Source organism: Columba livia, chromosome 3 (genome assembly GCF_036013475.1).
Source record: "Columba livia isolate bColLiv1 breed racing homer chromosome 3, bColLiv1.pat.W.v2, whole genome shotgun sequence".
Taxonomy (NCBI): Eukaryota; Metazoa; Chordata; class Aves; order Columbiformes; family Columbidae; genus Columba; species Columba livia.
Window position 1 is genome coordinate 49,319,694 of NC_088604.1, and position 15,584 is coordinate 49,335,277.

The following is a 15,584-nucleotide window of genomic DNA, read 5'->3' on the forward strand; positions in this document are numbered from 1 at the left end:
TTCTCCTACCTTTTAACCGCACACGGTCCCTAATGTCAAAAAGCTTGGAAATGCCTGTAGAAACAGATAACCTACACAAACCTGGATGGGGCAATCAGCAAAGCAGGAGATGAGTAACAGGAGGGGAACTGAGCCAGAATTCACAAGAATGGGAGGAAAAAGAGAAGATACTGTTCCTTTTCTTGGCTTCTGCTGAGGTCCAGTGACCCACAGCAAAGTCCCTCTGCTTTCAAAAGTAGATCAGTATTGCTCAGCTCAGAGTGGACCCTGAAGTATCACAAAGCCCGGCAAGGTTGCCCACATGCCACTGCTACCTCTGGTAGCACTGAAACTGATACAGATGCTCCTGTGCCCCAAAAAGCCTGCTGCTCTCTCTCTGTCTTTCCTTCTGTCTCCCTCTCCCTGTCTCTTGAAAGGATACCAACATTCAAGATAGCAGCAACAGAGGAACACAAAACAATAATGCTGGACAGATGCCTTCTCAATGCAGTTTCCTCTTTTTCTTTGCATTTATATGTTTGTAGGACTGATGAGTTTTCACTTTTAGCCTGCCTTGACTCTTAGGTGGCTGCACTGCTTGAATTAGAATGTCATAGCCAGGACGAGAATGAGCCAACAAGAAACATGGGAGAACATCACAGGTGCTTCAAGAGAAAGGACTTGGAGTTTAACAAAGGAGTGATGGTAGGAAAAATCATGAGGGAAGGTCCCTTCTGCTCACCAGAGAAGACGGGGCTTAAAAAGGGATTAGATGTCATCTAAGGACCATGAAAAAAGATCCTGCTGGGTTAGTGAGCATTTTTCAAAGGAAGCCAGCAAACAGCTACAGGACCCTTCCACTTTGGTCAAAATACCTAAGTATCACTAAGCATATGGTAGTCCTGTTTTACGCCCATGTCTGAGGGCAAGTAGAAGAGATAATTTGATTTCATCAGGAACTTGAGGTCATTACACACACTGATCAGGGAATTATCTGCAAGGGATGCTCATATGTAGTGACTCTAAGCTACAGGTCCATAACCTGATCCTTTAACTTAAAGCTACTGCAACCTCCTCAAAACAGTTATATAGGAGGTCTTACTTTAATCCTTAATAGCCTAAGCAGAAAGTCACATTGAAATAACAGAGTAAATGGAAGCTGTGGATATTTAGGTTAGGTGTCAGGGAAGAAAATCCTTTCTATTGGCAAGGACAGCAAAACAACCTGCAGCACATTGCCTAAGGCAATGTGAAGGCTAGACAAGCACCTGTCAGGCATGGCACTGCCTCTGGTCAGAAGGATGGGTGAGTCTCTTTCAGTCTGGTTTTCCGTTACTCAGTGAGTGACAAAAACAGTAGATGGAAATGCTTTTTAGTAGCCCCTCCCCTCAAGCCAGATGTGATTTCTTTAATTCTCTCACTCCCTCTTTCATTCTTTCTCAAGGTTCATACATTTGCAAAGCTCTAAAAACCAACTTGAATATCCTGTTAGTCACAGAGAACGAAGTGTGGATATTGGCCCAAGTGGACATCTGCTCAACCAAGCACGCAGGTTTTTTATCTACAGTGGTATTCCCTGATATGTGATTCAGAGAGCACTGGGGTCCATAAATTATCAGGTCACCCAGAAGCCCCACACCACACACATGTCCAAGCAAATACACATGGCCTGGACACTGTGCCAGCATTTTGCTGGTGGTGCTTGAACTCCTTCTCACATTGCCTGCATGCCCTCCCCAGTTTAATTGGTTCTCTGAGTATAAGCAGTTGAAAAGCACTGACCTAAAGTGCCCCTGAGGACAGCTCCAACCATCCTCATCAGGAGAATGAAAAAAGCAGTGCATGAGGAAAATGCAAACAACAGAGGTTTCTCTGTTTCTTTGCATTTAAGACACAAAAGGAAAATGCAGGACTGGATGGTAGTCTGAAGCAGACAGGCAGGGTTTCACTGGAGGTGATAATTTTGTAATACACCTGGTGGACTACACATCTGCCAATAATTCGGGAGACCTGGAGATCCTCTCTGGACTTCCTGTTTCCTAGCACCAAAAAAGACAAAAAGCTGAAGACTGCAGAAGTTAACAACTAGGTAAACAGCAGGGGGGACAGTTGTCAGATTTGTGGATCATGTTGTAAAGAGAAAGTGACCACTTGATAGGGAACAAAAGCACACCCTGTAAGCCAGGCTGGCTGAGCAAGTCAGATTGAATAAGCAACCAAAAGCACATTCAGCACAAAATCATGATATCAAGTGTGAAGCAGAGGCTGTAAGAAGATGACCCTTTTCAGTTGCCAATATGCTAATTATAAGCATCTGAAAAAATGGATAGACGCTCTGCCTGCAGAGTAGCAACGCAAAATAACACTTCGGAAAACTAACAGCTAGATTTAGACTATCAGACTATTAAAGGAACTAGTTGTAACCAATTTAAGAAGTCCAAATGGAAGACAGGAGTTGACAGGCCCTATATGTCACAAATGATGTCTGAGTGACTGACAGCTTGGAAGTAAGTAACCTTGATATTTATGTATCAAGATACACTGAAGATGGAGTCTTAATTAGTTTCTGTTACAGACCATTGGAACCACTGCAGTGCACAGGATGATGGCCTTCTTTAACACCTGTATACAATAAGTATAAATAAAAACCCTTGTGTTATCTCAGGGCCATTCAATCCAAACAATTTATGCCAGAGACCTTATGTCACTAGCACTAAAACATGACTGTACTTTCCAAAATGCTATGAATGAAAAATTACTAATTGCTAATTTAAAGGAAAGATCAACGTTCCTAACCCTCTGGACTAAAGCTCTTGACAATTAGCTAAACGAGTCATAACCAGTATAGGCCTTGCAGCATCCAAGCGAATGGACCATTCAGGAGCAGTTCACAGCACAATGACCACAACGTGAAGAACTTGTAGGATGAAGCTAAACTCCACCACATACAGCTAAACCCCACAGTGGTCACCCTACCAGGGTGGAAGAAATATTTTACAATGAGAGGGGTAAAACACTGGCCCAGGTTGCCCAAAGAGGTGGTAGATGCCCCATCCCTGGAGACATTCAAGGCCAGGCTGGATGGGGCTCTGAGCAACCCGATGTAGTTGCAGATGTCCCTGCTCATTGCAGGGGGTTGGACTAGATGACCTTCTAAGGTCTCTTACAACCCAAACTAGTCCATGATTATATGACTTGCTCCCGGTCCATCCAGGGACAACAACAGGCAGGACCTGCAGTGCTGACACAGGCACAACTCACTGCTGGTCGTACAGCATAGCTACACATGAACGGCCTGTGAGTCCTCTGAGGTTCAGCAGAGGAACCAGATAATCCCTGCTCTAGACCTTGTCTCAGAAGGGAGGAAGTGATCACAAACCAGAAGGTTACTGGCTGTTTAGACTGTAAGGGACTGATGCTTTCTGTACAAATAATTAGCATTGTCTGCAATCAAATCCAGACTAGCAAAATTTTAGGCAATACATGAACATATCCTCTTCATATAGACATAAATTAAAATCACAGTGCATGCTGAGAGGCAATTTCAGAAAACTATAGTGAATGGGAGTCAAATCAGGCTGAAGACAGAACGTACATAAAGTTGCTGACATCTGTGAAGGGTTTAAGAGGTTTCCTAAATGTCTACAATGTTACAACCATGAAAAGAAGACTGGGTTGGATAAAAATAACACAGAATGAAAAAACCCTACATTTACCAGGGAAGCGAAAAAACATATAAAATGTTATATACAAAACCAACACATGAAGGTGGAAAGAGAAAACGATAATAATGAGTAAAAAAGCTAAAATAAAGATTATATAGAGGAAGCTAGAAGATACTAGGAAAAAATAAAGCAGATAGAATCATACACATATTTATTTTTCTAAGCAGATTGTGAAAGTTGAATCCCGAACACAAAAAGTGGTAGAATCATTCATAACAATACAGCAGTGGCAGAAGTTATTAAATAAATATTTCTATATAGCACACAGGTAAAAGGCCAGACGATCTGCTTATGATGATGATGATGATGATGATGAAATAACTTCCCACCAGAACAGCCCCTGGAGAGGGGACAAATACAGGTAGCAAATACATGATTCTAGGTGTTTCAGATTAGTTGCTAGAAATCAACTTGTCTCAGAAGGTTTTAGAGAGCTAGCCTTGGAGCTGCTAGTGCTGCATCTAAAGCAGTTCTGGGCCCCTGAGAAGGACAAGAGGAAGAAGGAAAGCTCATGTTGGGCCATTGTTTAAGAAAAGTAAAAAGTTATTACAGGCCTATTGGCTGAGTTTGCAATATTTTGCATAGGACAGAACAATTAACGTAAGATTCAGTTAAAATCTTAAAACAAAAAGCTCTATAATAGAAATCAATCAACTTGACTTTAAGGAAAATAGATCCTGTCAAACTAATTTGATGTAATTTCTTGCAAAAATTACAAGTTCACTTGATGAAGGCAGCATTGTTGACAATATTACAAGTCTAAGTCATTTGACTTGTTCTGTAGAATATATTTATGAAGAAATGGAATGCTTTGAAGCTTCTACGGAGTGTCTTCATCTGTACATGGAAAGCAGAACTCCACAGGTGGAGAACCGTATGAGGTCAGGCCAAAATCTCAAACATATTTTATACTGGATTCACTTCTGAGTCCACAATCATATAAAATGTATTAAAAAGTTGATAAATGAAGGAAGTCAAAATGCAACTGAAAATGAGAAACTACTTATTAGCAAACAGATGGTTTTCTATTGAGTTACCACAGGTATTGGTCATCATCCATTTACTATTTAATAGCCTTACCAGTGACCTGGATTAGAGTTAAGTCATTATGGCTAGATACTAGACTGGGGACAAGAAAAAAACAAACAACTAAAGGACAAGAGCAACTGGGGTCTGTAGAAAGATGGGAGAAACCAGTTTAGGTGTCAATATGGCCAAGTGCAGAATCCCCTTATTAGAATAAAGAAGACAGGCCATACTTACAGGATGAGAGGGAGAGAGAGGACTCTATCCTCCAAAGCAGAAACTGAATATCAGACCGGGGGTCCTGGGAGGCAATCAGCTTGACATGAATTCCCCACGCAAGGCTGTGGCCAAAAGGGCTAATGCAAGCTTGAGCTGTACAAACAAAAGAAAATCAGAAGATGAGTAGGTAGGTTACAGTGACACTGTATTTGGCTCTCATTCCTCTGCTCAATGAATAATGTAGCAGGTTCTGCTGCTCCATTTTTCAAATAAAGTGTTGGAAGAACTGGAAGAGTGTTCAAGGGAGACAGATTAAAGAACTGAAAACACTGGGTAACAGAAAGCCTTGTTATAAACAAAAAGCTTAAAGGGAATGTTGTTATTTTATTCACAGTATGAGAGTATTCATATGGGGAATAAATTTGATAACAGCGTGTTCTAATCTAGCAATGGCAGAAAACTTGTTGAACTGGAAACTAATCCAACCCAGACTGTGAACAGTCAATTTGGTTTTGCTTTTTTAGCAATGATCTGTTATGGGCAATTAACCAGTGATTAACCCTTTGCACCACAGGTCGTGATGCATTGTCCATCTCTGCAAAGCTGTGAAAATAACCCTACTTGATTTAAAAAGGATGCACACCCATGCAGCCTGGGTTATCAGGCATGACGCAGGAGCTCCTTCAGGTGAGATCTACTGCCTGCATAAAGCTGGAGGTCAGGTGAGTGGTCACTTCATCAGTGCTTTGTGTTTCCACTGAGAAACACTTGCTCCTCTCTCCAGGTAGTAATCCTGGCAGCCCTCCTGCTCATGGCCTACAAAATGCCTCCAAGGGGGCTGAGGTGCCATCTAAGTACAGATGACACCCAACTGTCCATCTTCTGGAGTATCTGCAGGCAGCCATCTCTGAACTCCCAGCACCTGGCTCCACACAAAACCTCACTGTACAAAGCTCCTCACACTGAGATGACACAGAAACAACTTATAGGAAACAGATGAGGTTATTACAGCTCTGTCACTGAGTACTTGGGACGACTCGCCTCAGCAATTCACTTCACCTGCTGTGTGCTACTGAGATCTCTCATCCCAGAGATCTGCCTGGGATCCCATTCCAGTATCCCCCAGCCACAGAAGGTGACCTCAGAGAATAAGGCTGAGGGAAGGAGTTCTTCTCCATACCTCACAGATATTTCCTCTCCCAGCTTCACGCTTTTGGGATGAACTGATGGACTAGCTACCTTCTTCAGGAAAGCAAGTTGGCGTCTTTAAGCAGCATGAGTGGATGCAAGCACTGCTCCCATGGGCACCTTCTGACTCACCCAGACCTTCTCCTTCCCCTTCACCCTGCTGAGGGAACTGGGTGCTACCAAGAAAGCTTTTGGTTCAGTGTCCCATGGCTGGGGTCTGGCAGGTGGGCTCCTAAGGACCACACGCTTGGCCAGAGGCCTTAGCTACTAAAACTTCCTTCATCCCAGAGCCTGCCAATATGTAAGTTTGGCAGTTTAAAAGGATGCAGTGCAAGCTCTTATCCATACTGCCTGTCTTAACCTAGGTCTTTGGCCCGAAAGCATTAATCCCATCAATGTACAGGAGTGAGGAAGGATGGGGAGTGTTTGATTTGTGCCAGCTGCTGGCATCAGCTCATTTTAAGCTTCTGGAATAAACCCACCTATGACTGAATGCTGAAGTGTAAATTCTGCAAATAAAACAGATAAAATAATCCGAATTACTTGAGCTCAGTATTGGTACACATGCCATTCCAGAGATTTATAAGGCATTATATCATACAAACATTTAATCATATTTTAATTAAGATTCTACAGTTTTTTCTGTTCACCAGGTAGGAAAAAAGAAACTTTTTTTCAAACTTCCAGCCACTTTCACTAAGTGATGCCTGCACATAGCATGCATAGCATAGTAAAAGCTCAGTGCTAGGTTACAAAAAATTAAAGAAACATCCCATCTTAAGTAAACTACTGCAGTACAAAACTTCTGCAGAATGAACTAAAGCAAGAAAGCTTGTGAAAATTTCAAGGAGGAAAAAAGGCCTGTCCAAGTGTGGTGTGATTTGTATATATATATATATTTATATATATATACACACACACACACATATAGATGCACATGCATTCGTACACACATCTGATCTCTGCTATACCTGGTATTTCTGTCAAGAGATCTCAACACTCAAAACTGATTGGCAACTAAAAGAACAAAAGCTTTGGGAAAGCTGATCAAGAGCAAGGTTTCAGAACTACTAATAAAAGCTGAATTAGAGCCTGCTAAAGTACAGTTTAAATTGTGTACTTGTCTACCTTGATACTTACTGTCCTCCCGGATGCATTTTTCTCCTTCTTCCTCTGGTACAACCCAAACTACATCCTACAGCATTAGTACGGTCTGTTAAGCACATGTGCAACTGTGTGTTTAAGCCTTGTAAAGGCTTGCTTATGTCAAAAGATGTACAATTACAAAGATTACATAGGCTAGACTCCACAAATTTATTTTTACAGGTGAAGTAACCAATAATCTTCCTAAACTTAAACACATAGAAACTACATAGAATGAAATGGCTTTAATATAGAGATTTAAAAAAAACCTTTTTGAAATATTAAGAGATAAGTCAGATGCCATGCCCGTCCTTTTACTCCAGACACACAGAGAAAAAAATAAATGAGAGAACGTGAAACCAACCATCCAATCCGCCTTTGTAAGTCACCCAAACCAGACACAGAAATGCTATGGAAGTTAATGCAATGAACCTCAGGAGTGTCACTTTCATGAATCTCAAGAGGCGTCATTGACCTGAGGGTGGCTGCAGTTTCTGCCCCAATTCCAGTTTAATGTATTCCAGTTTGACTCTCAAGCGACAGTGCTGTTGGAGAACACGCTAAGAAACAAATGCAGGCAATTGCTTTGACATAATTCTTTGGGACGCAGGCAGATCGAATGTGCTGACGTCCACAGAGACCAGAAAAGAGGTTTATTCATTCTCCTTTCCTCACTGAAGAAAACAATGAGAGAAAACAAAGCACAACCCCAAATGTAGCCAAACACATGCCCACGTCTCAGCAGCAAAACTAATACATGTTGTTTAAGAAAGAGAGATCCAAGACAAATGCTTCTAAAGCATCATTTGGCTGTATACACAGCACTTCATTTATAGCTTAAATTTACATGACTTGTATATGTAATTAGCTCTTTGCACATAACATGCATGAAATATCTGTTTCATAGAGAACATTAATATAAAGCCCCAGAAACAAGCTAATTCAGTCCTTTATGGCCATAGTACATTCAAAAGTGTTACTAACATAGTTACCTCATCTTAAAGCAAGCTGCTGCTCTCCCAGTTTGGGTGTCAGGTCCCTGCCTGAGTTTGCAGTACTGGTGGATAAAAAATTCTTTGCCAGTAAATGTGGTATGGCTGTTACTAAGGCTAAAATGGGAATCTACAAAATTAGCTCTGACTCCTCACAACAATATTATAATATAGTACATACAAGCTGGTGGAGAATGGATTGACAGCAGCCCTGAGGAGAGGCACTTGGGGGTGTTGGTTGATGAGAAGCTCAACATGACCCAGTAATGTGCACCTGCAGCCCAAAAGGCCAAACATATCCTGGGCTGCATATGAAGAAGTGAGACCAGCAGGTCAAGGAAGGTGATTCTTCACCTTTACTCTGCTCTCAAGAGATCTCACCTGGAGTACAGTGTCTAGCTTTGGGGCCTCTGACATAAGAGGGACATGGACCTGTTGGAGCAAGTCCAGTGGAGGGCCATGAAGATGATCAGAGGGCTGGAGCACTTCTCCTGTGAAGACAGCCTGGGAGAGTTGGGGTTGTTCAGCCTGAAGAAGAGAAGGCTCCAGGAAGACCTTATAGCAGCCCTCCAGACCTGCTTTCAATATGACTGCCAATATGACTACTTGTGTGGGCCACTCTACCACAACAAGAGTTTGCACATGCTATCTGACCACAATGAAGAGACGGATAAAAACTACCATTCTGAATGTCCGTAAGAACCATGGTCTCTGAGAGAAGAGTGATTATGAGTTACAGCTGCTGAAACTACTTGATCTAGAACATTAAACTACCCCTACACAAAGTAAAGAGACTTTCACCCTTCTTCTTCCACCATTCTTCAAGCAACCTGCTCCCAGAATGTCGCCACAAAGTGTCACCCACAGTTTGGCTAAACATCAGAGGCTGTAGGACCTTTTCAGCTATGTTGGGACCTGTGTAAATGTTGTGAATCAACACTTTAGTCCTTGGAGCATATGGTATCCTGCCCCTTGCGTAACTATCCAGAAAGAGAATGTTGGAATCGCTGCTCAAGAGAGTCAGATGTCAAAGTCTGATCAAAAATATGACTGAATGTCCTAAAGAATTCCTTTAATTTCTCAGGCTGTCATGTTATATTTTTTAAAACATTTGTCAAGATGCAAAAATGTGGTTGAAACACTATTCAAATACTAGGATTTGGAAGAAGGCTTTAACCAAAACTAGTGATTTTTATCCACCCTGACTCCTGTAAGGTCTTTGATGAGATCCCATACAACATCCTTGTCTCTAAGTTGGAGAGTTATGGGTTTGATGGATAGACTATTCAATGGATAAGGAATTGGCTGGATGGCCACATCCAGAGTTGTAATTAATGACTCAGTGTCCAAATGGAGATCAGCAACAAGTAGTATCCCTCATAGGTCTGTACTGGGACCAGTACTGTTCAATACCTTTATTAATGACATAGACAGTGGGATGGAGTTGCACCCTCAGCAAGTTTGTGGATGACACCAAGCTGAGTGGTGCAGCTGACACACCTGAGGGAAGGGATGCCATACAGAGGGACCTTGACAGGTTTGAAGAGTGGGGCTCTGTGAACCTCATGAAGTTCAACCAGACCAAGAGCAAGGTCCTGTTCCTGGGTCAGGGCAATCAACAGTATCTGTACAGACTGCCTGATGAAGGGATTGAGAACAGCCCAGCAGGGAAGGACTTGAGGACTATGGTGGATGAAAAACTGGACATGACCTGGCAATGTGCGCTTGCAGCCCAGAAAGCCAGTCATATCCTTGGCTGCATAAAAAGAAGTGTGGCCAGTAGGTCAATGGAGGTGATTCTGCCCCTCTACTCTGTCCTCATGAGACCCCACCTGGCATACAGTATCCAGTTCTGGGGTCCCTAGAACAAGATCTTGGACTTGCTAGAGCGAGTCCAGAGAAGGGCCGCAAAATGACCAGAGGGCTGGAGCACCTCTGCTAAGAAGACAGGCTGAGACGGTTGGGGTTGTTCAGCCTGGAGAACAGAAGGCCTCCAGAGAGACCTTATGGCAGTCTTTCAATATATAATGGGGACTTATAAGAAAGACAGAGAGAAACTTTTACTAGAGCCTGTAGTTACAGGACAAGGGACATTGGTTTTAAACTGAAATAGAGTAGACTTAGAGTGGACATAGGAAGAATTTTTTTTTATTATGAGCCTGGTAAAACACTGGAGCAGGTTGCCCAGAAAAGTTGCAAATGCCCCATCACTGTAAATGTCTAATGTCAGGTTGGACAAGGCTTTGAGTAACCTGATCTAGTGGAAGATGGCCCTTTCTAGGGCAGGGGTGTTGGAGCAGATGGTCTTTAAAGGTCTTTCCAACCCAAACCATTCTGTGACTGATGATTCTGTTATTAAGTTGGACTCCCACCTCTGTGGCTGCTATCGCAGTACAGCAACAGTGCAGTTAGTGCAGCTGGGACTTAATGGTGCTGTAAGACAACTTGTAGAATAGCGTTACAAATCAGTATTACTGTAGACAGAGAAAAATATAGCACCCACACTCTATGATTAAGGCATATGAAAAAGTAAGGATAAGATACCCACATGATTTCCTTTAAATGCATAGATGATACAAAACAAAAAGTGAGAACCAAGTGCACCCGTATCTTTACACTGCCATTTGTATGAAGAGTAAAAGTTTATTATTTTTTCCATATTGCAAAGCTACAGTTGTTATGACAATCACAGCAGTTATTATGTAGTTCATGCTCACTATCTTTTCAGAGCACGAGAGATCTGATCATCTGCAGGCTTTGAACACTTCCCTCTAAAAATGCTCATCTAATAAGACTCCAGTTTTCAGCGACAGTAGGTTATCAGTTGTCTGGCTACTGCAGGCTGCTACAATTTTTTTACAACAGGAAATGTGTATTCCATACGTAAGAAGACTACACTTACAAGAAATAATGCAGGAAAGGAAAGTGATCTAATTTCTATTCTGTTTCCTTCCTTCTGCAGTGTACTGCATTGAGATGTTTGTTCCAAAACACAGATATTAGTTCAAGGCCAAGGTTTTTATTTACCCTGATCCTACAAAACAAGCCTGCAGCTAAACTGCAGTTCAAACACCTCAAGCCATTGTACTGCATTCACATTCATGTAAGTCATTTACGTAAATGGTCTTAAAATTTATCTTTTCAAGATTATTGAGCCTGTCTTATCTATGCCCTGTAGTTTTTGTGTCAATGCCATAGTTTTAAAACTCCCGTGAATTAAGAACACTTCCTGAAGATGCCAACATAACATGGAGAAGGAAGTGTCAGTTTTGAAGGGTCTTTGTGGTGGCCCTGACCCTCACTGTTGCAGACTGTAAGAAAATGGCAGTTGTGCTGCATTCAGGGAAACAGCACAACGCCTTCGCAAAGTGCTGCACCTGTCCATGGATGTTACTCAGTTTCTACTGCCGAACAAAGAAACCTACCTGGCTGTTACGCTTCACTTCTCTGCTTTTGCAAAAACAGTTTTTCATTTAGGAAGTCTGAGGTAGCTTTTTTATTAAAGAGGAATCTTTCAAGCGTTCTCATGCTTATCCCATTTATTATTGTGACCAACAATGCAAGCATATCATAAATTATAAATAGCCACAAGCAACTGTCTCCTGCCTGCAAGCTAAAAGCTGGCAAGAGACTCTATACTGCTTCAGGGAAAAATCTGCATCAGGTAGGCTGGTGAACCTGGGGAGTTTTGAGCACCAAAGAATTCACAAACTGATTGGTCGGTGCCGACTGCTTATTGCCAGAGCTCTTGAAAAGGGATAAACAGACGGGTCAGGAAAGGACAGTACTCTGAACTGAATTGTGTAGGTAGAGAAATAATACCCAGAGTTCATTTGTTTTCTGTCTTCCATAGGAGATAGAAAGTAATTGAAAACCATTAAACTAGTAAAACCCTCTCCACTATATCCTGCATTTTTTGTGAGCTGGCCGCACTACCTGTTTCATATTTATGTGCTAGAGAGGTAGGGGAGTTAAAATATAAACAAAATCAAGGGATACTTCAAAAACTTTTGTTTTGTTTATGGCGCAAGCAGTGTACTCTTCCGGCAAGGCAATTTTGACTGCGAAATGTAGGAGATTTCCCCAAGGCTGGGCTGGAGCTTCTGCTTCTTGTTTGCATTTGGGCACGTACTTCAGTGAAGATTTTCTTGAGTGTGAAAAATGAGGCTACATGTTTTGTTTTGTATATATTTTTTCAGAGCAGCTTTTTCAGATGCCAGGAGCATAAATGTCAGTGAAAGAAAACAGTCCCAACTTTGTGAGCTTCCCAGAACTATATTTTATATGCTGGTGCTTTTGTTTTCTTGCAAATTCAGCATTGCTTTAGTGGCAGCACCCTGGAGTCCCCCTGCCCCCAACAAGTGATACATATTAGTACATCTGTTTTCTCTGTAAAGTCTTTTTGCATTCTTTGCAGGGCACAGGAAGGATGTGGGCTCCTTTTCACATTCAAATGAGGCAAATTAGCCTTTGCTTGGTTCCTACAGTATAATGCTTATTTTACATTTAAGTGTGAGAAAAAGGGAGGAAATAAACCCCAACACATTAGGTGGGTTATATGCTTCATTTTGGTACAAGCCTCAGCCCTCTTTTGCAAAGTGCTTTCAACAACATTATTTCAGGATGCGGTTTGAAAGTTTAATAATGTAAAACGACTGAATAGTTTGCACAAAGAAATAGCAGACACAGGTAACATTAAAAAAGAGAAAAGGCTGAAAATGCCAATCTAAATTAGCAGGGCTCAAGCAATCCAGGAGATTCCTGAAGTGCATTGATGGCAGCTTTCTAACACAGGTGACTAAGGAGCTGACACTGGAAAACACTGTGCTGGACCTTGTACATACAAACAAGCATTGGATGATGTGCAAGTCAGGGACAGCACGGGCTGCTCTTACCATGAGATGGTAAGAAGCCTTTTTTCCAAAAAGTTGGATCACAACCCCCACAAAGAGCAGAATTTGGCCTCTTCAGGGATCTGCTTAGAAGAATCCTGCGGGATATAGTCCTGGATGAAAAATGAGTCCAGGAAAACTGGTTGATTTTCAAGGATCACCTCCTGCAAGCTCCAGAATGATCTATCTCAATATGCACAGGTCAAGCACAGACAGCAAGAGGCACCTCATGGATGATAAAGGAGCTCCTGACTAAACTCAAACGTGAAATGGATGTGTACAAGAGATGGAAGCAGGGTCAGATAGGGTTAGGAAAGCCAAAGTCCACCTGGAATTCATCCCACCAAGGGCTGTCAAAAGCAGTGAGAAAGGTTTTCATAGGTACATCAGCAGAAAAATGAAGACAAGGGAAAAAGGGCCTGCTGTTGAATGGTGCATTAGTGGTGCACCCTAGAAGTTGGTACTGGGATAAGTACTGTCTATCCTCATCATTAATGATCTACAAGATGGCAGAGAGTGCATCCTCAGAAGGTCTGGGAGGAGTGGTTGATAACCCAGATGGTTTTGCTGCCATTCACAGGTACCTTGATAGGCTGGAGAAACGAGCCATTAAGTTCACTAAAGGGAAAGGCGAAGCCCTGCTCTTGAGGAAGAATAACCCCATTCTGGGAGTAAAAGTGGAGGGCTGACCAGTTAGAAAGCAGCTCTACAGGACAGAATCTGGGTGTCTCAGTGGACGCCAAGCTGAACAAAAGCCAGCAATGCTCCCTTACGGCAAAAAAGGCCATCAGCATCCTGGCCTGCATTAGAAACAGCACTTCCAGCAGGTTGAGAAAGGTGATCCTTCCCTTTGCTCAGCACGGGTGAGACACATCTGGACTGCCAGATCCACTTTGAGGACCCTTGAAAATCTGGGGCTCCCCAGTACAGAAGAGACTTGAACTTATTCAAAAAGGCCCAGCAAAGGGCCACAAATACGGCTAAGAGTTTGGAGCATCTCTCCTACTGAGGAAATAATGAGAGAGCTGTGACTATCCAGCCTAGAGAAGAGAAGGCTCAGGGGCATCTTATCCTGATTGGGGGGCAAGGCAAGATATCTCAGTGCTGTGCTGGAGCAATGGGCACAAATTTAAATATGGGAAATGCTGGTTAACCGTAAGAAAAACACCCTTTTTTTACTGCAGGAGTGTTGAACATTGGCACAGGTTGCACAGAGAGGCTGTGGAGTCTCCACTGCTGGAGATACTCAAAAAACAACCTGACATGGCTCTGAGATATCAACTTTAAGTTGACCCTGCTCTGAACAGGGGATTGGACTGGATGATCTCCAGAGGTCCTTTCTAAGGCCAGCGATTTGTGGTGTAGGCCTGCTGTATTTACTAATGTCCTCCTCTTCCTCCCTAGAAACTAGAGAAAATGCAACAACTTAGTAATGTAACAAAAGCATGGTACACATTTTGCAGGGAAATGATGTGCTTCAAATTCTTGCTCTTTTAGAACCTGTGCTCTAATCCACATGGTAAAGCTAACAGACAGGATGCAAGAAAAAACAAACGACTGCTTGATAAACTGTACCTTACCACAGGTGGAAATTCAGTGCACACTCCTTATGCTACAGCAACTTCTAGCACAATTAATGCACGCTAAATGCGAGGTAATATACTCCATACAAAGTGAGCAGTTACAAATTAGGCAAGTGCTATACATTTACACTTGGCTTTACTGATGGCAACCTCCCAGGGCAAACAAGCCCTAAGTTCAGCTGATAGTCATGTGCCATGTTTGACAGGTTTTACTGAGAGACCCAGAAGAAGTTTTGACACACCTCCTAATGCATGGACATGCTTTCTCTAGCTCAGCTGCCCTCCTTATCCACAGTTCTGGGATGCACCCATCTTGCAGCAACTGATGGGCTGGGGACCTTGGTCTATGGACCTGCAAGACCCACGTTACAAGTCCCTGTTCTGCTCACACATTATCCCTTGAAATCAGTTACTTGTCATTTCTTATTTTTCCTGCTGTTCTGACCAGAGTCACCATACGACAACCTCTTTTCTCAGCCTGCATAAGCCCAGCCCTGCCACGGCCTCCCACTCAGCCCTGTGGGAGCCTGAAGCTGCTGTGTTTGCAACAGGGAGGCCATGGAGGAGCAGCAAGCCCTTCTACTCTCTCAGAATTTACACCGGTTTTCCAGACACCTGGCTGCCTCAAGCACACAAGAGCCTACTGTTCTCACCCGCATTTCTCCCCTCCAAAGCCAAAGGCATCTAAATTGATTAGTCTTGCAGCACACAACAGAAAATTGACACCACTATGTCTGTCAGCCTGAACTCGCCTTCTCCTTCCAGCTCTCCCCTTAAAACAGCAGTGCAAAGCTCCAGATTGGAGACCTAGGGTAAAGATAATCTGGTCTGGATTTA

The 15,584-nt window shown here is 42.7% G+C and overlaps 1 protein-coding gene across 13 annotated transcripts in view; it reads right to left on the reverse strand.

The window, feature by feature from the left end:
- Positions 1-15,584, reverse strand: part of FYN (FYN proto-oncogene, Src family tyrosine kinase) — a 140,854-nt gene that overhangs the window by 49,600 nt on the left and 75,670 nt on the right. For 9 of the 13 annotated variants that reach the window (XM_065056671.1, XM_065056678.1, XM_065056681.1 and 6 more), the window contains one exon: positions 4,968-5,102. The exons of the other annotated variants lie outside the window; for them this stretch is intronic. The gene's annotated coding sequence lies outside the window, so the exon portion shown is untranslated. The remainder of the gene's footprint in view (positions 1-4,967; positions 5,103-15,584) is intronic. 13 annotated transcript variants of the gene reach the window in all.